The sequence below is a fragment of the Pipistrellus kuhlii genome, unplaced genomic scaffold (genome assembly GCF_014108245.1).
Source record: "Pipistrellus kuhlii isolate mPipKuh1 unplaced genomic scaffold, mPipKuh1.p scaffold_m20_p_1, whole genome shotgun sequence".
Taxonomy (NCBI): domain Eukaryota; kingdom Metazoa; phylum Chordata; class Mammalia; order Chiroptera; family Vespertilionidae; genus Pipistrellus; species Pipistrellus kuhlii.
Genome location: NW_023425404.1, coordinates 192,900,519 through 192,925,111, shown reverse-complemented (window position 1 = coordinate 192,925,111; position 24,593 = coordinate 192,900,519). Strand labels below are relative to the sequence as shown.

The window sequence follows — 24,593 nt, the reverse complement described above, 5'->3', positions numbered from 1 at the left end:
TCAGAAGCAACAGAAAATAGGTAAGTACTGTTGAAAGCACAAGCCATGCTTAAGAAATCACACAAAATAGAAAGGAGCGATGAGCTAAAAGAGATTACACACAAGACAAAACGAACTGAAGTAAAGGAAGCTAACATGCACAAATTTGTGTCCTGAACAGAGGAACAAAAGGGAACAGGAAAAAACTTAAGAAAATTCAAAAAAGTTTCTGGAAGTCAAGGAAGTTAGGTAACTCTAGATTGAATGAACACACCAGATGCCAGGAAAAATAAGCAAAATTGGCAACATCAGTAAATGTACTGTGAAGAGACTGAAATTCAGTGGCAATTGTCCAGCTTGTTTTGTTCAGAGAGCACAAATCCTAAGATCCCTCTCTCTTAATGCAACCCTCAGCACTAGACAACAACAGAATAATATGGATCAAGTTCCAAGGGAAAAAAAGGATAGCCTGAGAGTTTTCTATGCAGCCAAATTATACTGTGACTATGAAAGAAAGAGGCAAACGTGCTTAAACATGCAGAAAAGTCAAGGACTATAGTAACAAAGCTCCTCTTGAAAAATGTTTGATGATAAAATCCATCATAACAAAACATGAATCAAAATTAAACACTCACCACTAGGGATGTCACCATAAAGGACAATAGTCAGAATTGGATCCATTTAAACATAGAACCAAGACTAAGTGACAGTGGAAATGAGTTGACAAAACAGAATATAAATATTACAGTTCCAGGCAATCCAAAAATAATAATGTAACTAAGCAAAAATTGGGAGGCTGAGGATGGAAGGGAAAAGGAAGTACATAAAATCCTCTTTCTTGACATAAAGTAAATGCATATCATATTAAGCAAAAGCATACAGAGTTTTTAAAAAGTGAAATACTGCCAAACTCTTAATATTTTTTCATAATTATCTTTTAACCTCAAAAACATCTTTTCAGAACTAATATATCTCATTTTGAACAAATATTTATCTGATGTTTAACAACTCTTCCAGTTTGATTCTTGTTTATTGCAATTCTAGTAAACTCAAGTAGACTTATGTTTAATAGTTCTTATAAAAATACCATGCATAATCTGAATCTATTTATGTAAAAGTATATCTACCAAGGCTTCTGGCTAAATATGTGTCTCAAGGGAAGTCTGGGGTAATGTTCATCCATGTTGGCAAAATAATTTCTGAGAGATGGAGGTTTTAGTTTGCTTTATTTTTCCTTTGCTCTTTTCTGAAATTCTTTGAAATTTTTATAACAAGCAGACACATTTTCACAAAGATTACCCTACTCTCAAACAAGTAAGTAGTCATCTACAAACATCACTTACCTAGCTCCAAGCGTCCCACAAACCCTATACAAGACTAGCAAACCGCTCAGCTCAGGAAGAATGCCTTGCCAGCATATCTCTTCCTTACTGTAATCAGCAACAACTTAGCTCTGTGGTCCTTATATCAGACACTGAGTGTTGCTCTCATCCTGTCTCATCCTCCTACATGAGTAATGTGGTATCCATGTCATGTGGCTGCCATAACAAATGACCACATGCTTAGTGTTTAAAACAATGAAAATCTATTCTCTCATAGTTCTATAGACCAGAAGTCAAAACCAAGGGTTTGGCTTGATTTGGATCTTCCTGGAGCATCTGAGGAAGAATTCATTCTATGCTCTCTCCTAGCCTCTGGGGGACCACCACCAGTCCCTGGACTATGGACACATTCCTCCAATTTCTGCCTCCATCTTCAGGTCATCGTCTCCCCTTCTCTTCTAAGTCACATTGGATTTCACGGCCACCCTAAACCTGGACGATCTCATCTGAAGATCCTCAACTTAATTCTATTTGCAAAAATCCCTTTACCACACTCACAGTCTTTGGTGGACATGTCTTTTGAGAGCCACTATTCAACCCTCTACCAATGCTTTCTGAATGATGTGAAAACCAAGACTGTGTGCTGCTGCTTCTGTGTTTCATGGAAGCAACAAGCAGCCCCCTAGATGAGAGCTTCACACAACGCACAAGTTCCAAGGACTCTAACAAGCACAGACTTTGGTGCCTGGTCTGGTACAAGCTCCTTTTGTCCACTTACTTAGTTGTATTTGGGAAAATAACTACTTTTTTAGTCTTGATTTTTCCCATAAAAATCATCTCTAGTCTACAAATCATGGCAAAGATTAATGAGGGTTAAAGTTTTTTTACCAGAACCTTCATCTTCCAGTAATTTACCAAAATGACTAACACCAAGGGAAAGAGGAGAAGCACCTGCTATATGTTCTCCAGGCCTTTAGAAAACATGGAGTCCTTTGGCACATACATGCAAATGTAAAACAAAGGTGATATTGTGACATCAAGGTAATGGGCACTGTTCAAAAAAGGAATAACCCACAAATGTTAGCATGGCAAAACTGGAAGAATCTACAATGTCACCCAGCATGCCATGGGCATTGTTATGAACAAGAAATTAACATACATATGGAGCATATTAAGCACTCTAAGAGCCAAGATAGCTTATTAAAACTTCTGAAGAGAAATAATCAGAAAAAGAAGGAAGCTAGAGAGAAAGGTACTTGGGTTCAACTGAAGTGTCAGCCTGCTATGCCCAGAGAAGCACACTTTGTGAGAACCAAGGAAAAGGATCCTGAGCTGCTGGAACCCATTCCCTATGAATTCATGGCATGAAAAAAAAAAAGACTTTAAAAATGTTTCTCTTAATTAAGTAGATGTGTGGCATCCCTCCCCCCAAAAAATAAAGAAAATTTTGTGTCCTAAAAAAAAATGAGGATAATGTTTATAAAATGCTTCATGAAGTGCCTAACAGGGGTCCTCAAACTTTTTAAAGTGGGGGCCAGATCACGGTCCCTCAGAGAGCTGGAGGGCCGGACTATATGAACTACTAATTCCTACCGTAACACCTCGGCTGCGCTCACTGCCCAAAAAACCTGGCAGGCCGGATCAGACTCCTCTGCGGGCCGCATGTGGCCCGCGGGCCGTAGTTTGAAGACGCCTGGCTAGGATATAGTAGGTATTTATGATGTTCATTGATGTTCATGTTGTAAGTTCTACTTTAGAGGGATTACCCAGGGAGACCCACTTCAATAATTGCACCATTGGAATGAATGATCAGCTCAGCGATCAGGATCAGTTAAAAGTGTGTTCTCTGATCTAGATATATTCTTGGGGCTTTAAATGGCACAGTTGGGGCGGGCCTGCCTGGGGCAAGGGTGATGTTCCATCTTTAATGGGATCCAAACAATCTGAGAGAGAAAGCAAGCCCAACCATCTTTGCAGCAAACCTTTGGCAGGTCTCACCTCTCATGTAAAGGATGTATACAGGGCACTACAGAAATCTTTCTTATATTACGTGACCATTGACTAGCACAGTGGTCAGCAAACTACAGCTTGCGAGCCACATATGGCTCTTTGGCCCCTTGAGTGTGGCTCTTCCACAAAATACCAGCGGATGCACACATGCAGTGCGATTGAAACTTCATGGCCCATACACAGAAGTCAGTTTTCAGCTCTCAAGAAATTTCAATCGTTGTACCATTGATATTTGGCTCTGTTGACTAATGAGTTTGCCGACCACTGGCCTAGCATGTTTCCACAGCATTGAGATCATGAGCCCTAATCCACAGCTCACAGGCTTCCCACGCTGGGTTCAGTAATCATTTCAGTTTAAATATACACTGGGATTTTCAGAATTTTTATGATTTGCCTAATATTCTGTGAATTACTAATGGAGTCAGTTCCCACTTTGCCTCAGTGATAAACATTAGCTGAGAATGCTTTGGCTGCAATCAACAGAATGCCTGAGTAACAGCAGCTGGAATTAGGTGGGTTTCTTTATTTCTTCACAACAAAAAATCAGGGGGCTGCTGGCATTGGTTCAGCTGCTCATTAAAGCCATAGAGACACAGGCTGCTTCTCTCCTCCCACTCTTTCACCCTTAGTATGCTATCTTTCCTACTCATGCTTGTTATCAAAGGAGAGCAAGATGGCTCTGTGCTTTGACATATCACCTCTGTGTTAGTCAGTTGTGCCTGTGTTCTTCCACTTGGAAAGTAGGAACCTTTCCAGGTTTCTTCACACAATGTTTTTTTATACCTGATTGGCTATAATTATGTCACAGGCCTCCCAAGGCCACCCACAAAGGAGGCTGGGAAGTGGGCATATGTAGCCACCTGACAAAACCAGAATTCTGGTAGCAAAGGTAAAGCGGGAATGGGTATCAATTTCATGTGCTGCATTGAGAAACCTAAAAAGCTCAGGAAGCTGAAATTCCAAAAACCATGTTCCTTCTTCCTAGACAGTATCTATTGAGAAGCTATTGCTCTCCCTGATGAGGTCTATTATCTAGATAATTTTGGCTTACAATAACATTTGAGCAGAGTGATTTTTTTAAAAATAAATTTTACTGATGTTTTACAGAGAGGAAGGGAGATGAGAGAGATAGAGAGCTAGAAACATTGATGATAGAGAGAGACATCGACCAGCTGCCTCCTGCACACCCCACTCTAGGGATGTGCCCGCAACCAATGTACGTGCCCTTGACAGGAAATCGAACCTGGGACCCTTCAGTCTGCAGACTGACACTCTATCCACTGAGCCAAACCAGTTTTGGCCAGAGTGATTTTAAAAAAAAAAAAATGAAAACCAGGTCATGTTTCTCTCCTGCTTCCTTCAAGAGCTTCCTGTTGAACTTCAAATAACATCTAAACTCCTCCCCAAGGTTCTTGAAATCCAGTATGATCTAGTCCCTTTCCAGCCCCTCAGGGCTCATCCTAACACCCTTGCTCCCTCCTGGCCAACTCATCTCCTTCTTGCTGCTTTGGGAACAGCCTGGATTGTTCCAGCTGCAGTATCTCTGGGGAGACCTCTTGTCCCTCCATACCCACATCTTCTTTGATTCACTTCCTTTGATCTCCTCCCCAAAATTCGTCATCCCCTAACTTCCTTCCAGTTTTCTAGGCTCTTACCTTCATTGGAAATTATCACTGCTTTTGTTCCCTTGATTGATGTCTGTCAATCATTCTACACTCCTAAGGGCAGGACTACTTTGCATCTTACTTGTTCTCTGTTTCCTCAGCGCCTATATCTGGGTTTTGCACATCATAGGTGCTGGATAAATCTCTGTGAATGACTGAGAAATGAACCAGAGTTAGGAAAATCAGACATCAAATATCCAAGAAGAACCAGAAAGATGGGTGCAAGTTCAGGGTTACAGGCTGAGAGTAGAAACACACAGAGGGCCCTCTACATATTAGAGAGGAGATGAAGATAAATACTTCCCTCTAAGGAGCACACAGTCCATCTAGGTACAAGTACAAGCACAAACAATACGGGTTTTCTGTAAGAAGGAAGAGGTAGAGAGGGTGTGGGTGGACTGCCAGCTGCCAGCTTCAAACTTCCAAACTGGAGAATGGTGCACAAAGATTTCAGCAGAGGGATGTGCATTGCAATGTTATTGGCAAAAACAAAAATTAAAAACAGCCCAACATCCTACAACAGGGAATTAGTTAAGATAATTTCAATACATTTATATAACTCAATTTAAAAATTATAACGCAGAATTGTATTTTATTACATGGAAATACGATTCTATACATAGTAATGTCAATAAGATTTTTAAAAAGTGAAGACAGAATAGAGCAATGGCAAAAAGAAGGAAGAGGGAGGATATGCATCTTCCCAATGTAGATCCCAAATGATAATAGGGTTACTTCTGGGTGGTCTGATTACAGCTGGTTTTTATTTTCTTTTGTCATCCATATAGTCTAATTTTTCTATGAATAGCATGCATTAATAGTGTACTTTTTTCCAATTTGGAACAACTAAACTATGATGCATGTTTATAAATTCCATCTCAACATTATGATCAAGAAACTACATATCAGAGGGTCTTTCCTTGGAGCAGAAGAGCAGGATGCTGTTAAATATCACTCCAGGCACAACAATTGGAGTAACTTACCCAAGAGCACTCAGCTGGACATTGGCAGAGTGGGCAAGAAGCCAAGCATTATGGACAGAATATGTTCCCCCAAATTCATGGGTTGAAACTCTACACTCCAATAGAGTATTTGAAGGTGGGGCCTTTGGGAGGTAATTAGGTTTAGATGAGTCAAGAGGGTGGAGCCCCCACGATGAAATTAGTGGCTGTATATGATGAGGAAGAGACACCATAGCTGTATCTCTCCAGCATGGGACCATATAACAAGAAGGTAGCCATCTGGGAGCCAGGAGGAGCGCTCTCACTCAGAACCCCATTGTCTGCCACTGTGATCTTAAACTTCCCAGCCTCCATACTGTGAGGAATAGCTGTGTGTTGTTTACACCACCCAGTCTATGGCATTCTGTTATAGCAGCCCAACCCGAGATACCCCGTCTCTCCAGGCGAGCCTCTTCCCAGGCCTCCAATTGAGGCCGAAGGACTCATGAAATTTTGAGATTGATTTTCAATTCCACTTCTGCTTATAAACATTTTCAACCAAAATTGTTTGATTTTTCAAAACCAAGAAAAGGTAAACTTATTTTAATAAATGTTTCTATTCCTGAAAAACTGCATGCATTGATAATTTGCTCACATCGATACTTCGCTCTGTCTTTCCCTCTCTCTTCCACTCTCTCTAAAAAATCAATGAAAAAATATTCTTCAGGTGAGAATTAAAAAAAAAAAAATAGAGTCCAGGTTCCTGGGAAATTGGAGATTGATTCTAAGTCATTAAAACTTGAGAATGGATCCCCCACATACAGTGTTTTTCTCAGGGGAGACCAACTGGGGAATAAGGGATGGATGTGGAAGAAAGATTTAGATAATATTATGCTTTTTATTATATGAAGTTCTCAAACCCATTGTGTACTACCTATTTAAAACAAAACTTAAAAATCCCCCATGCACAGCCGCAGTAGAGAGCTACACATATAGTGTGACATATTGTTGGATCTCTTAAAAAGAGATTGGCTGAGGGTCTCGGGGCAGCCTGGTGAGCTAGAGTACCGGTTGAGGTAATGAGCAGTGGAGTCCAACAGCCCAGTGTCTGAAGCTGCCTCTGCCCCAATGACTTGTGTTCACTTTTCTGAGCATCTCTCATCTGTAACATTCTCACAATAGGCCCTGCCTAGCAGACCTGAGAGGACAATAAATGTAAATAAAGCACATAGCACAGAGCTTGGCACAGAGCGAGTCCTCAATAGATAATAAATATTCTGCTGGGTTTTTCCTCATAGCCCCTGTGCTGGAAGGGAGGTTACTGATACAATCAGAACTGAATTATTTTGGAAAGCAAAACTCTCTTTTGTTTCATGAAGCCAAGAAAGCGTATGTGCTAAAAAGGTCTCCACAAGCCCTGCTAAGTGCTCTTGGCCAGAACTTCCCACCCTGTTTTCTTTGGCCTCAGCACGGATCTTGGAAATTAGAATTCCTTAGGCAGTTTCATTAAGTTGTAACTGTATGCATTCATAATTTTCTTGGACTTTTTCCACACTATTTGGAATCTTTGGCTTATTGCTTTATGTTTTTTAAACTATATATATAACTATATATAAACACAATAGTATATGTTTTTATGTTTTTTAAACTATATATATAACACAATAGTATATCACAAAATATTTGGAAGATAAAGAGGAAAAGATTCATAATTCCATCATCTTAACACAATGGATGTCAATATTTTGATATACTTTCTGCTGAGCTGTTAACATGTGAGTGATAATCATTATAAACATTATGCTTATACCAAACACAATTTTGTCTCTCAGTTTTTCTCTTAAAAGCATATTGAAAATATTTCCCTTATTAGAGTAATTATAACCACTGAGTGACAGTTCTGTAATGTATTTAACAATTCCCCTATTGTCTAACTTTTTGGTTTATTCCATTTTTAAAAAAAAATCTTTGAATGTAGACATTTTTATTGAATTAAAAACTATTTTCTTAGGCCAAATTCGTACAATGGCAAGCCTTCTGGTTTTCAAATGTAAAATTATATTAGAGAACAGAATTGCCCTAACCAAATAGACTTAGAAGATTCACAATTATTTCATGTGAACATCCCTTTTCCTGGGTTTTCAGAGTTTATCAGAGGAATAACTTTTTTTTATATATTTATTGATTTTTTTATAGAGAGGAAGAGAGAGGGATAGAGAGCTAGAAACATCAATGAGAGAGAAACATCAACCAGCTGCCTCCTGCATACCCCTACTGGGGATGTGCCCACAACCAAGGTACATGCCCTTGACCGGAATTGAACCTGGGACCCTTCAGTCCGCAGACAGATGCTATATCCACTGAACCAAACTGGTATTGGCCAGAGTAATAACTTTTAGCAAAGCAGAAACAAGTTAGCTTGTGGTCTGCCAAGGACAAACAGAGCAGCAAAAAGTTCAAAGGGTGCCATCTATTTGCCTGCTACAGCTTCAAGGTCACGTTTGAATTATAACCATGAGACAAAGCAGAGTTGTGAAAAGCATCCATGCCTGTCACCCAATTTACATCTCTTTTCTCACGTGTGAACAGGAAGGGAGAGAAACTGCTATTGGCCCCCACGGGAGGAAAGTCTCTGTGGAAATGAACATGCATACTAACTAAACTAGTCCTTCCATATCCCTCCGCCACTATCTCGTAGATCTCTACTAGCACGTTGATGGCAACAATTCACTCATTTTACATTATTCCAGGGAGACAGTGATTCATCTTAGCAAGAACTCATTTCTATGAATGACAATGTGCATTTCTTTAGCACTTAACACATGCCGATTTCCTAATATACAGGGTGTCCCAAAAATATTTATATACCCACTTTGAATAATTATAAAGGAGGTGTTTATTGAAATACATTTCATTTTCAAAATTGAGCTATCAACTGTTACAGTATGTATACTTTCTGGGGGACAGCCTGTATATCCTAGATGTATACTAACTTTCATCCCATTTTATAGAAGACAGACTGAGGCACAGAGAGATTGTCATTTTCTCAAAACCAATAATTAGGTGGGAAAGTTGGGCTGCAAACCCAGAAATCATTGAGGTGGTTTTTTTAAATTTTTTAATATTTCCTGTTGACAGAATTGCATATGTCCCTCCTGTTTCCCCCATAAAAAAATCATTGTTATTCACATAAAACCATTCCCCCTCATTCTTTCTGTCACCTAGGGCTCAGGCAGGGTCTCCTGGTTTCACCTGTATTCGTTTCTTATCACTGCTTTAACAAATAACCACAAATAACATAACACAGTTCTAAGCCTACAGTTCTGGAGGTCCAAAGCCTAAAATGGGTGCACAGGGCTGGGTTCCCTTGCGGAAGCTGCCACCTTGCCTTTGCTATTTTGTAGAGGCTGCCTGTGTTTCTTGTCTCATGGACCATCCCTCCATACAAAGCCATCAGATAGCATTTTCTCTCTCCAGTTCTGTTTCCCTGTGCTTCCAACCTCACATCGTTTTCTCCCTTTCATTATGACCCTCCTGTCTCCCTCTTATCTGATCAGTGTGCCGCCTGGATAAGCCAGAACAGTCTCCCTATCTCAAGATCTTCGCCTTCATCTCATCTGCAAAGCCCCTTTGCCATGTCAGGTAACATATTCACAGATGCCTGGGAAGTAAATAAAGCTAAAAGACAACTTGAAAAGATACATATACCTAAAGAGCTACATTTCCAGAGATAATACAGGAGGAGGAGACTATTATATTTAGAATCCCAGCAATCCCCACAGAGCCAGCAATAGTAATCAGTGATAGCATTTTAAAAAATCATGTACCAACCCTCCTTAGTTTTGAGTACCTAAAATGTTCCTCATACTTCACCCACCTGAACTCATTTCATCTTCACAACAAATCTGGCAGGGGGCATGCTTACCTGCAAAACAGAAGATGAGAAAATAGAGGTTCAGATTAGTAATGTGATTCTCTTGAGGTCACACTGCAGTGCTGGGGGCACCATGCCTGTGATAGGACCCAGGTAGCTTTGCCTCCAAAGCCCAGTTGTCCACCCTATCCAAATAAACCAAAAAAGGATCACACTGAACAGCAGCAGCGCTGGGCATTTTCAATAAGAGGATACAGCCCTATGCATACAACCCCTCCATCACCATCACTTTCCCAGCATTTCAGCACCGATTTCCTTAGTTATGTATTTGTCTGCATGTCTATTATCAATCTCTTCATGAAGGTAGGATCTTGCCCGCTGTTGACGGTTCCCCCTCCAGCTCTGAACAGGCCGGGCACATAGTAGATACTAAATAAATGTTTGTGTGAGAAGTGAAGAACATGCCTTTAACCCGAAGATAACCCATGTGAGCAAATTCAACCACTTACAACATAGATGGAACACTGAAAATGAACAAACACTCCAAAAAGATATCCCAACAGCCAAAATAATCAACTCTAAGTCCAAATGAATGCACAATTTCTTTGGAAAACCCAGGAGACTTAGTCCAGATCCCTCTTCTCTTTTCTAACCAATTGGTTGAGCTCCTTATCACTTAACTTCCTGCTGAAATGGGTACCTGTCAGCTATAGTTAAAATTACAGAGGAAGATTACCTAAAACACGTGATCTGAAGCAGCGAGATAATAGCACATAAATAATACAGAACTTAAGGAATGTGTCGGTAAAGTTAGAGCTGCCATAGAGGGAGACAGGATTCAGAGAGACTGGTTCCCTTTCTAAAACTGACAAGTTGCAAAGCCTTAATTCCTGTACCCCTCACTCAGTCCCTAAAAATGGGTCATCTTCAGTCTTAGGATCCATCCTTGAATGAAACAAAACAAAACAAAATAGAACAACCTAGACTCCAAGAGATGATATTCTTTCAGGCACACAGGACCTTGTTATTGTTGTCATGGTGCTTAATTATTTTTAAATTTCGACTCTGCAGATAAATATAATGGCCACTGTTTGCAGATAAATATAATGGCCACTATTTTTTTTATTCATACTCTGACCTCAAATGGTCTTCCCCCATGGCAACCATTCGCTTCTTAACTATTTGTCTCTCTCCCCAAGAGTGCTAAAAGCTTCTTCAGGGCACATAAGTGGCTACATCATCTTTTTATCTCTAGCCTTACTGATTGACACCTACGTGTTGGGTGAATGAATAAGTCCTTTTTTATAAAACAAGTGCATGGCTATTAAAATTTCAGGAAATAGAGAAAGGTAGAGAGCAACAAATATTTTTATGATCATAAAAAACAATTATATTCCTCTCTGTTCTTTTTCTAAAAGCAGAATGTTTTCATTTTCTTTGTATTTTTCTCCTTCCAAAATCCTATGCCACATTTGTGTGTTGGGACATTTTCCCTCAACATTGTAACTTAGCTTTGCCCCATCTCCTAATTTTGAAGCTGATTAAAGAGGGAGAAGTTTCTAACATGATTCTTGGGAGAACAAAGAAACTTTATGCCCTTATGCACATTATTAACCTCAACTTTGCTGTAACCTGGAAAGAATTCCACCTGCCTCTCAATTATTATAAATCAGGCTTCAGTTCTCTACCTCTACTAGAAAATTTCTTTGTTTTCCCTCCTTTACCTTTAGAACCTGAGACTTCAGTGTGATAAACAGCAACAGGCATCCAAATCTATTCCTAACATCCTCCAGCGGGAGTCTTTTGGCAAAATATGGTGTTGGACATTCTGGTTCTAGTGCTGTTCTATTGGGGATTTTGATTAAAATAAATGTTTTTATGAACTCACAAAATGTGTTAGTCATAACCATCACAGAGTTCCAGTTGATGATTCAAAACCAAACCAGGTTTGGGGAAAAACCAAGATGCCGTCCATACTCCAAATTCGTTCCCCATCAACAGAGAACAGGGGCCAATGTCTTGAAACCAAACATATTTTTATGGAACCAAACATCATAAAACATGAGCGAGCATACCCTGACATCACTCAGGCCACTAAGATTAATAGACATGCTGAAAGCATTTGTTTCACACTTGCTCAGTTGAACAAATACATCTTTCACAAAACAAATCCAAAGACTTGGCTATTCCCAGATGTCTAAAATCCAAGACTCTTTGCTTTCAAATTCCTTAATGAGAAGGTGGAGGAGGAGAAAATTTGGGACAGTAACCAAATTTTAAATCTGGCACCAGGAAGAGGAGCTAAAACTATACATTAAAGAGCAAAAACAGAAAGAAAGAGAGCAAAACAAACAAACAAACAAAAAAGGAAAATGAAATTTTTTGTTTGCTTTTATATAGCATTTATTGACTTTTTAAAACCAAAAGAATATGCTTATTGTCCTTGGAAGAAAAATAAAAAAGCAATAGAAATGAAAATAGAAAATATAAATGATTCATCACCTTCATATAGTGAAAGAGCCACATTAATATCTTGGTATTAAGGTTTCTCTCTCTCTCCCTCTCTCTCTCTCTCTCTCTCTCTCTCTCTCTCTCTCTCTCTCTCTCTCTCTCTCCCTCTCTCTCTCTCCATATATATATATATATATATATATATATATATATATAATGATATATATATATATATATACATATATACATATATATATATATATATATATATATATATATATATATATAATGCCAGAATGAATGTTCCAACACTAGAGACATTGTTTGATAACCTACTTTTTAAAATATATTATAGACATTTGCCTTTGTCATTACATGTTCTTACTGAATATAAATTGTAATGGCTGCAAAGTAGTCCTTTTGTTAATCTACCATTGACTTAACAAATCATTTATAATGGCAAAAAATGGTAGGTTATGCTGTCATCATCATCATTGTACATGTGACTTGGCCTACATTTTTTTTTTTTTACTTTCTTCAAATTAAATTATAAGAGTGGAAGTGTTGAGACAAAGGGTAGTGCAATTTTCAGACTCTTCATACATATATAATATTTGACTCCTAAAAGATCATGTCACTTTGTATTTGCACAAATAGACTGTAAACATGCCTGTCTCCTACCTAGTTTGAATTCTTTACCTCTTTATCCAACTACTAAACCATTAAAAATTATTTTATTTTGCTACATTCATTTATCCATTGAGCAAGTGCTGGGGTCTATTCTTGGGTTGGAGGCACTGCAGTGAACACAGGCTCTGGCACCAGGCAGATCAGGTTGGCATCCCAGCTCTGTCTTGGTCCCTATGACCTTGGGCATGTTCCTCACCTGAGCCTCCATTTTCTCAGCTACAAAATACCCACCAAAAAGGTGATTCTGAGAGTTAGCCATGTTGATGTGCATAGTGGTGAAATCCAGGGAGGGTCCAGGGCCTCTCAGTAAATGTTGGTGCCTGAGCTCTACTTTCCTATAAGCCTGGGCAATGACTCCATCAAGGAACCAGCTCTTTCCAGGACATTCAATTTAGACTCAACTGGGAAGACTCAGCCCTCCACCCTGATGGGCCCTGGTATCTCAGACGAATCCTTCTCCATCTGAGGGAAGAGAGACTAATTATGGAAAGCTGGTATCTGCAGCTTGTTAGAGGTCACATTGACATGGCCTTCATTCTAAGATAGGAAGTGTGGCCACAGCACAACACATCTGGTCCCATGTCTTTGATGTCCCTTGTTTTAATGTCACAGGCTTTAATGGAAAGAGAATTAGGCTGAAATTTGGCCAACTTGGCCTTCTCACACACTGATTATACCCTGTTCTATTTTAGCTAGCTTTCTTTATACAAAAAAAAATTCTAGCAATAATCTGAGTAATGGTAGGTCTGGATTTTTTGCTTCTGATATTTATAAATTTTTAAAATAGTTGTTTCTTTATTTATTTATTTAGAAATTTAAAAAAAACTTAAAGGTTTCCTTTTCTTTCACCACAGCCATTACTAAGAATTTAGAGCATTTTATTCCAATGTTTTATCTTTTATTGAAGTGAAGCTCACATAACAGAAAACTCACCACCTTAAAGTGAATACTCCAGTGGCATTTAGCACATTAACAATTTTGACCAACCACCACCTCCATCAAGTTCCAAAACATTTTCATCACCCCCAAAATAAAACTCCATACCCATTCAGCAGTCACTCCCATTCCTCACTCCCACCGCCAAGCCTTGGCAACTACCAACCTGCTTTCTGTCTATGAATTTACCCGAAGTGGATCTTTCACACAAATAGATTCATTCAATATGTGGCCTTTTGTGTCGGGCTTCCTTCATTCAGAATAATGTTTTCGATGTTCATGAGTGCTGTAATTTGTATCAGTATCCTGTTTGTTTGTATGGTGGAATAGTATTCCATTGTATGTCTCTGCTGCCTGATTCAGTTTGGTGGAGTTCCCTGAACACCTACTTGCTGGCTGCCTGCATTGTGCCAGGATTTTAAATTCAGCGATAATACATACCAAGGCCCTGCTCCTCCAATGTACAAGCTGGTGGTAGATGCAGACAGAACACCCGAGGTCTTTTGTCACCAGCAGAAAGCAGGTTGCTGGTTGCCAAGGTTTGGCAGTAGGAGTGAGGAATGGGGAGTGACTGATTAATGGGGACAGGGTTTTCTTTGGGGATGATGAAAGTGTTTTGGAACTGGATTCAAGCCATGGCTTTCACACTGTATAGTTATATGAGTGAGATAAAGGCAACTGGCCCTTTATGCCTTTGTTTCTTCATCTGTGAAATGAAGATGCAACCTCATATGAGGTTGTTGAGTGCAGTACACAAGAGGATGCACATAATACTTTGCAAAGTGACTGGCACAGTGACCAATTCAATAAAATTTTAAAAACATCTATCAAGCACCTACCAAAGGGCAGGCACTGTTCTAGTGATAGGGTACAGCAGAGAGCAAAACAATGAACAACAGGTAGCTCACAGTCCAGGAAGTTAGCAGATGAAATAAATGGAGATCGTTACCCATGAGATAATGGGGGGGTGGGGGTAGGGGGGGACAGAGAGAAGGTGCTGTGGAGCTGGCTGGTGTTGATGAGTACAGAAGCAGCTTCCCATTAGAAACTATGTCTGGTCCATCAGAACTTGAACAAAAATATGTTCAAAATCTCTCCATGTCTCTCTTTATCTCCTGATACCACAATGGCCAGCCATGATCATCTCTTTTCTGCTTGGCTTCATCAGCCTCCCCAGCCCTCTCTAATCCACTCTCTGCACAGCAGCCAGAACATCATTTTAATCATAAAAAAGATGATGGTTCCCTTCCCATTGCTCTGAAGATAAAATCTACACTCTTCAAAACCCTAAGATGACCCCACCCTGCCTATTTCTCTGACCACCTTTGCTATGTAGGTCACCTTGTTAAATAAATGCCAACCCAACTTCCTTTCATTTTCTAGAATTCTCAATGCCCTCTCCTTCCCCAGGACTTTGCATGGCTCTTCTTCTGTCTTCACTTGGCTAAATCATCCTCAGGAATCCTCTTAAATGTTCCTTCTTTTGAATGGCCTTCCCTAATCCCTCAAAATAAATTAGGTCCCTTTTTTTAGTGTCTGTCACCAGCCTCTCTTCTTTTTCACTGTAGCACTTGCTGTCCTTAATGTGTATAGTTACTGAAAAGAGGTCATAACGTGTAGTGGTTAAGAGTCTAAGACTGTGTAGTCTCAGACAAGATACTACTTGTGCCTCTATTTTTTCCCATGTATAAAATAAAACCAATAATAGTGAAAATTCTGACTGTTGTGTAGTTCTCCAGCCCACTGCAGACTCTGAGGCCTCATTGAATTTGCTCAAAGGTGTTGACCAATGCCTGGGCACATAGTTGAAGATTAATGGTGATTTTAAAAATGAGTCTGGGGTTTAACCAAGTGAATAAATAGGAAGAGAGAGATCATGAAGGTTGGAAGAGAGCAATAACACCTAAAATCAGAGTGCTCCTAGCAAATGAAGTGTGTGTGTGAGGAATGGTCTTATCTAATACATGGCCAGTGCCTGGGACAGGGGGATGCTGGATAAACTTGTGTGGATGAATAAACCACCTTGAGTTAACAGAGCTGGTGTTCAGCTCGACCTGGAGAAGTGGGAGGTTCTAGACAGACTAAGAGGCAAAGGAAGTTCAAACCACAGCAAATGACCAAGGTCACCCAGTAGGTCCGGGCCAGTGCAGAGCCTTGAGGGGAGGACTAGCAGGGCTGTAGCAGGGCTGACATATTGGGGATAAAAGAGATATAAATGGATTCTACCTCCTCCCTCATCATGTGACTCTTTGATCCTTGAGCAAGGACTCTTAGAAAGCTTTATAAGAAAGCCCCACTCTTCAAAGACCCCTTAGAAGAAAAGCCTAGTGACTAAGGGCCTCTGGTGTCATTGATCCCCAGCCACACCAGGGCGGGTAATAATTTTGTCCCAACACAAAGCTGTCCCTCATATCCTTCTGAGCTATCTACCCAGGAAGATAAAGAGATAACTTCAACCCAGGCAGTGTGTCTCCTCACTAATATCCAATTTGACAAGGGGGATTGAGCATTTTAACATTCTCAGCACAAGACTAGTTCTGTGAAATTACTAATGAACAGGGCTTAACCCCTGGCTGAGGGTGTGTAGGGAATTTTGATCCATCCAACCCAGAGACAGCACAATTGGCAACACTGCTGGGAACAAGCTTTGAGGTTCTCTCCACAAAACACACTTCTATGGTCAAGCATCAGTGGAGGCTGGCTTCACCAACCTTTGAAGTTACTTCCAATCAGACATTCCATGGCACTGTCTGTGTTCCAGAGACTAAAGGTGCCTGACCATTGTAGAGCTTACTTTCCCCTGGATTTTGTTGTCATACAGTGGTGGGCAGTGTAAATGCAACCCAAGAGATTGTACACCAGAAATTAATGTAATGTTATATGTCAATTATATCTCAATTTAAAACACACACACACACACACACACACACACACACACACACACACACACACATGCAAAATAAAGCTATCTCTCAATGCCAAACATTTTTCAGGAAAATGTTGCTGTTAGCTTTCCAATTCCAAGACTCCAGGATTACCTAACATTTTAAAGACAGCCCCACTCGAGAGTGTTTCCTAAAGAGTCTTGATGGTATGGCAGGTTTTGTCAGTGAGAACCAACACTGTAACACCTGGCCCCAGCCCTACCCATCTTCACGTGTCGCAACATTGAAGACCTCTCGGCAATCTTTTTTCCCAGAATCCAAGTCTTCTTGGAATTTCTGTTACAAGCCATCTGAGAACTCCCCCTGCTCTCTGAAAACTTCACTGAAAAATCCTGACAGCTACATAAGATTACATTTACAACATTTAGTATAAAATATAGCCGTTTGTGTTAAAGTACTTTTAAGATATTTTTTACTGATCTAAAGTATGCTCATTTTTGGTTAAAAGGCCTCAAAGGCTGATGGAGATGCATGGTGTCAATCTGTTATATTACCCAAGATGATAAAATGTCTAGGTTTTCCCAAAATAGTTATGGAATAAATTATGCCATGTATGGGATTTGGGGGCAAAGGGAGGACAAGTGAATGTGTGTGTGTGCATGAAGCAGGATTTCCCATGGGTGACTGTTAAGCTGGGTGGTGGGCTCATGGGGCCAAGGCATCCATTTGATCTCTCAACATTTTCCTGAGAAGTGTTTGGCATTGAGAGAGAGCAAATATGTTTATAATTTTTAAAATTTTTCTTATGAGTTACAATACTAGAAGTGATATTTGGGGCATAAATATGAGGATCAAGTATCATGATCTGGGATAATACTATACTGTTAATTCCCAGTTATCCACAATAATGAATATTTTTCTCTTTAAAAATATAGTGTAGTGTCTTCTCCATGTGAAGTTAGGAATCAGGTCTTGGTGAGAGGCTCTGCTCTGTAGAGGAATCTTGGAAATAATAAAAGAGACCCAAGATCTAATGACGGCGTTGTGTATAAAAGTGGCCTTTGGGCAAATCATTTCTTAATGGAATCCGTTTTTCCATCTACAAAATGGAAAATCAGACTGATAACCTCTGAGGTTTCTTCTTTCCCTAAGGATGTGAAATCCCCCCTGGCATGGGAGCTTCAGGTGCCTGGGGAGACTGTCTTCCTCTTGAACTCCTTATCTCCAGGGCCTGGCCAGGCAGGGTCTGGCACATAGTAGGGAAACATTACATTTGTTCATTTGATGAATGGGTGAATTTTCTTTTTTTTAAAAAAATACACCAACTACTTTTGTCATGGAGGACTCTCATCTTGCCCTACAATGAAAGCAGATTCTGTTCAGAAACCAAACTGAGTCTTTATATGTTATTGAACTCACCTTTAAAAGCCAGGAAAGTGGAAATATGCATCATCTCTACTTCTATCATCTTCATTATTCTAAGCAAACTAGGGTTGAGGGGGAGCTGACAATTTTCAGGGGGTCCTTCTGTTATTGAAACATTGCACAGGTGGAATCTCTCTGTTGTTGGTGGGAATGGGGTTCTTACAATAACTTGAAAAAAAGAATTATCTTACACTGGCATGGGAGAATGAGTGATTTTTATTTGTGTTGTTATGTCCTTCAGTTTATAAAGGCCCATTTCCCTTAAGCGAGGCCTGGAAAAGGTGCAGCTAGGATCCAACAGAGCTGAAAGTAACACCAGTGTCCAGAATTTCCATTCCATGGCGAAGCTGAGTCCAGCAGAGCATCGGACTAGTTGTAATCCATTAGCACACCCCCTGCAACAAAAGTCCCAATAGATCAAGAAGGCCAAAAAAAGGGAACTTCATTTGTTTAGAAACTTATGTATATCCGATTTCAAGCCCTTGCAGTGGCTATGCGTATTCTGGCCAATGACCTATTCCCAGGTCTGACTGACAAACAAGCACCCTCCTTACGTCATTTAGACTTTTCTGAGCATGTGTCTATTCTTTCTTTGCCCAGTCTCTTCCCCCAGGATCTTCAAAGGACAGACAGACCTGAGGAGTATTAAACTGCAGCTTTCTGCCTATATTATTTGGTCTTTCCTTTCCTCCTGTCCTGTTAATTAATTGAAAAGTTTGTTAATTACAGTGGTGTCACTAGTACCCACAGGATCAAAATCAGAATCTCCCATGGACAGAAGAGTCTTGCCTGCCTGGTTCAGGCACATCTTCCTTGCTGGCACATCTTTTGCTCCTTTCAATTAATGACCTTCTTTCAAAATCATTCTACCAAAGGGCCTTTGTATATGGCATTTCCTCAGCCTGAAGGTGTTTTCCCACCCCTCTTCCTGGTTAATGCCTACTCCTGTTTCCTATTTCAGGTCAGATGTTATTTCTTTAGGCAAACTTGAATCATAATCTCAACTAAGTCTCCCCACGAAACCTGCTCATAACACCCTTTATTTTTCCGTAGAACACTCTCCAGAGTTCACTGATTTTATCAAATGGTGTCTCATCTGTCCTTAATAGGGTATTAAAAAAAAACCTCATTTTTCTCCTATCAATTCTTTTAGTCGAATTCTGTTTGGTCTTTCTTTCCTGCCCTTTCATGACATCTCAGGCAAATTCCTTAACTTTCTGGTCATTTTCAGGTACATGAACAATCTTACCAGTCAATTGTGACTTATTTTCAGATATTAAAAAAGATAAATTTAAGTCAATACTTCAATTTTACGTCCATTAGACAGCCTGTTTCCTTTGTACTTCTTTAGCTCAGAATAAGCTATGCTTTTTCAATCTTACCCTAATCCTATCTCTCCTTCCACTTGAGGCATGTCTAGAGTCAGATCAGGAAGTAGGAGAATTAAAAAAACATGACCAAAGTACTTTTACTTAACAGGTGCTCTTTGTATGTTTCTCTCCTGGCTGCCATGCCTGCTGTGTGCCCCAGATCTTTCAATTCTGGCTCTCTCTGGTTGAACATACTTCTAGGGTCAGAAGAGGCTTTTCAGGTAGAAAGTGGAAAGCAAAACCTTTCATTGCCTACTCTTCCTGTGGCTTTAGCTGCCACCAAATGGTGACACTACTCATGCACAATCCAATAGATGCCTGTCCATTGCTAGGGGATGCTCTCCATAACCCCAGTATTAATCTCTTTTTACCTCACTGCTAATACAATGACTTTCAATTCACCATCATATGTTCAACCATCCTGCAAAGGATAGCTGCTATGACAAAACAACTGAAAGCAGTTAGTTTCAGCCTCATTCATATATTATTTATATATGTACCTAAGCTGGCCGTTCCAGATTTCTTTAGGACTCTTTACCCAGATTCCCATTTACCTCCTGGTTGTTTCCATTGGTGCTCTGTAGTGTTTTACTTTGCAGTGGGCTTTGAAACAGGCCAATCCTACTGTCTATTACTAACTTACCTACATTTACATCATGGAGAGAAAAAGTTGAATTCTGGTTCCTTTTGTTCTAAAGGTTTTAGATGCTTTAAGCAAATAATCTCAACCCCTCTCTAGCCAAGGTTACCTGAGAAGAAGAACCTTCATGGAGCCACTCCCAAGTTCCTCCTTTGATATACAGCATGAAAAGCCATTGGTGTGACTTTTCTCAATAACAACAAAAATCTTCCAGGAGACTTCTATGACTATATGCATAGAAGTGGCTGAAACCATTTTCTTAAATTCTATCCCATCCGGCACAAGCACTTTGTTAGAGACTATTAGGAATTGAGAGGAAACGTATAAATAATAAAAAGCAACAAGTTTTATTTTTAGGATGAGGGGGGAAAAAACACACAAAGATTAAGGCCGTACTCTGTAGCTTATCATGGGATGAGAACACAAGTATAAAGTAGATGGTGATTAAGGGTACTAACTTGTAATGAGTAGTGACTAAGCCATAGGGACCTAATGCACAGTATAATGAATATAGATAATAATATTGCACTCTAGTTGTGAAATGTAATTTAAAAAAACACTACAATGGCAATCATATTACAATATATAAACTTTCTCAAGGTGGTACTCTGTACAGCTTCAACTTATACGATGTTACAATATCAATTTTATTTAATTAAGAAATAGAAAAGATCTTACACTAATTTAGTGAAAACCTGCGCCTCACTTCTTTGTTTATGCTTTTACCACCCAATGATGGCACTCAAATTTTGAACGGCCAACAAATTCAAAAGGCAATTTCCTCGGGATGGGAGGGTGGATAGCAAAGGCAAAATGAAGCTTATGGAAATGCAAAGTCCACTGAGCTTCTTGGTCAAATTCATGGTCAGAGTGCACTTCCCTAACTATTAGAGTTCTCGGTTGCTTGAGAATAATGATGAAGAAAGTAAAATAAAAACAAGATTTTTCAGTCACTTCATCTCCATAAATGACAACACGGATTACATAGTGCTGTTGCTAAGGAGATATAAGTACCTATCAGAAGGAAACAATGAAATTGATTGCATCAAAGACAAGTGGTCCTAGGATCTGAAGAAAGATTCTGTCCATTGAGTTGTTACTGTCAGTTCTCTACAAGAACAAAGACATTAGTCTGCTAAGAATACCCAATTAATTGTCCATTTATCAAGAAACAAAGAAAACATTAGTACCCTATTCATGACTCTGTTGCATTTTGCAGCATGTAGAACCAGGGGCCATTTTTCTGCCATGTTGATCAGAACAGGAACAAATCTCCTTGTTATTCCTTAAGATACCAGCCCATGTCCAGAATCTGAAGGCTCTACCTTGAAAATTCTCAAATAGAAAGTGACTTTTTTTCTAAGTTAACATCTAATTTCCAGCCAGTGAGTAATTTTTTTCCCCCTGAAACATTCCCTCAGTGGAAAACAAATGAAGAGGGGAAAAAATTAAGTAAACAAATCTGGGCAAGAGGCCACAGCACACAGAAGTGGAGGCGCCTGTAAACTCCATCAACAAAAGCAGGCTCGTCAGGTTTATGTCAAACAAAACCTTAGCTTTAACCAACCCCTGCCTGCGCCTCGCTTGATGAATGACTTCCAGGGCCTCTGACTCTTTGGGAGGAAAGAAGAACATTATTTTTAGCACAACTATTTGGAAATCTCTGAGAACTTGGATCTGTTTTTCTGTCTGGTACCAAAGCAAGTTTCTCGCTGAGCTCTCATGAAAGATCCTCGATCTCTTGTGGATTTAGAATCCTGGAGCAACCCACCATCCCAGAGCAAGGTATGCTGTTTACTCTTTCTTTGAGAATGTTGGCAAATGTTGGTCCCATTCCCGTATCATTCTGGTAGCTTTTGAGTGTATTAAACAGGCAGCTCTCTAAGAGGAATTCACGAAACTGAAGACTTGGGTTCAAATCTCTGGTCTGGTACTGGTGTGGTTGCCATAAAGAAGTTACGTGACTTCTCTGGACATCAGCTCCCTGTCCAACCTGCCACAGAAATAGTCTTTGGGAAAACGATATGGACTTACCATATTTATCACTGTTGTGCTATCATAGCACTTTACATAAAGCAGCCAAAGCTATAGATAAAAATAAATGTTAATGAATGAATATTTTTTCTTCTTTCAATCTTAGTTGAACTTCTATTGGAGAACAGTCTTTGTCTTAAATGTTGGTGAATCAGAGTTTATATGTTGAGAAAAAACAAGTAAATAGCTTTAACAACCCTAGCCAGTTTTACTCAGTGATTAGAGCATTGGCCTGATGACTGAAGGGTCTCAGGTTTGATTCTCACTCAAGGACGCATACCTCCCTGGCCATGGTCAAGGGGCTTGTGAGAGGCAACCAATCAATGTGTCTCTCTCACATCTACGTTTCTCTCTCTGTGCCTCTCTTCCTCCTTTCCATCCTCTCTAAAAATGAATGGAAAAAATAGCTTTGGGGGAAGGTTAACAACAAAAAAATAGCCATAATAATGTAGTGTGTGTGTGTGGTCTTATAGGAGACATAGTGACAGGACAAGGGAAGGTGAGCATGGCCAATGGAAGGGGTAGTTCTGGGGAGGAAAACTGGAGCCTCACACTAAAAAATGAGGAACAACAGAGCAGAAGTCACAAACACCTAAGGGTCCCATCCTGTCTCACTCACAGGGCCACTCCTGATGCAGCTAGAGAATGAAAAGCCTACTGTTGTGAAATCTCCCTGCTCAAGGATACATCTCATTTTAGCTGTCCTGGTTACCTATCCTCTTCCTAATGATTTCCAGGCAAAACACATTTTCAACTTGACTTAATAATCAAATCCAGCCCTTTGTGATGAAGTAATGTTACAGTTCACCTCACATGATATATGGGAGAACTCAAGTGTTTGGAAACAAAAAGAGCTCGGTTCAAATCCTGCCTGAGCCATTTTTATGGCTATGTGGACCTGAACCCTCAGTCTCAATTCTCTTGTTTGTAAAATAAAAGTTGTGTGGAGTTATGAATATGTTGTCTCTAAAATACCTAGCAGAGTAATAAGAAAACCACTATGTTTTCTCTATTCCAATGTTTTTTATTTAGTATTTTTAATTATGGTAAAGTAGACATAACATAAAATACAATTTTAAGCATACATGTCCGTGGCATTAAGCACATCACAGTACTGTACAGCTATCAGACCACCATCCCTCTCCAGAACTTTCCATCTTCTCCAACTAACACTCTGCTCATTAAATACTAACTCCTCTCTTCCTCCTCTCCTCAGCACTTGTAAATCATTATTCCACTGTCTGTCTCTATAGGTGTTGTTTTTTTAATTGATTTTTTTTATGGAGAGGGATAGAGAGTTAAAAACATCGATGAGAGAGAAACATTGATCAGCTGCCTCCTGCACACCTCCCACTGGGGATGTGCCTGCAACCAAGCAAGATACATGCCCTTGATCGGAATCTAACCTGGGACCTTTCAGACCACAGACTGACACTCTGTCCATTGAGCCAAACGAGTTAGGGCATGTCTCTATAGTTTTGACTGTTCTAGTTACATCATGTAGGCAGAAACATACATTTGTCTTAGCATAAGGTCTTCAAGATTCTTTTGCAAAATAGAGACAGACTCATAGTTAAAGTGGCTGACAGCTGTCATGGGGTAAAGGACAGGAGGAAGCTGAGAGTGGTTGGATGGATTGAGCCAAAAAGAGAAAAGAAAAAGAGCTCATGGACAGGGATGATGGTGTGGTGATTGCTGGGAGAGGAGGGGAGAAGAAAGGTAGGGGCCAGTGGAAGACGGTATCAAGGAGGATAAATGGTGATGGACAGAGACTTGTCTTGGGGTGGTTAACACACAGTACAGTGTACAGATGATGTGTTGTAGAACTGTACACCTGAAACCTATATAATTTTGTTAACTGGTGTCACCCCAATATATTCAATTAAAAAAAGATTCTTCCATATTATGGTTCGTGTGAAAATGTTGTTCCTTTTGACTGTGTAGTAATATCCCATTGTACGCATGTACCGTATTTTGTTTATCCATTCATTTATTGATAGATACCTTGGTTGCTTTTAGTTTTTGGCTGTTGTGAAAAGCGCTGCTATGAACATGGATGTTCAAATATCTTTTTGAGTCCCTGTTTTCACTTCTTTTGGGTAAACTCCCAGAAGTGGAATTTCTGGATGTTATGGTAATTCTGTGTGAAATTTTTGGAGGAATTGTCATACTGTTTTCGCATAGCAGCTGCACCTTGTACATTTCTCACAACTACAGGTTTTTTTCTCTAGTTTTACTGAGATATAATTGACATATAACATTATGTAAGTGTAAGAGGTACAATGTGAAGATTTGATACATAGTCACTTGTGAATTTATAATCCTGCTTCTTATGAAATGATTACCACAATCAGATTAACATTTTCATCCAC

The 24,593-nt window shown here is 39.7% G+C and overlaps 1 protein-coding gene across 3 annotated transcripts in view; it reads left to right on the top strand.

Annotated features, from left to right (window-relative positions):
* The window catches only part of C1QTNF7 (C1q and TNF related 7), a 92,785-nt gene that overhangs the window by 50,228 nt on the left and 17,964 nt on the right, over positions 1–24,593 (top strand). Inside the window, exon 1 of one of the 3 annotated variants that reach the window (XM_036420258.2) lies at positions 21,776–21,972. The exons of the other annotated variants lie outside the window; for them this stretch is intronic. The gene's annotated coding sequence lies outside the window, so the exon portion shown is untranslated. Of the gene's footprint in view, positions 1–21,775; positions 21,973–24,593 lie in introns of those variants that run through there. 3 annotated transcript variants of the gene reach the window in all.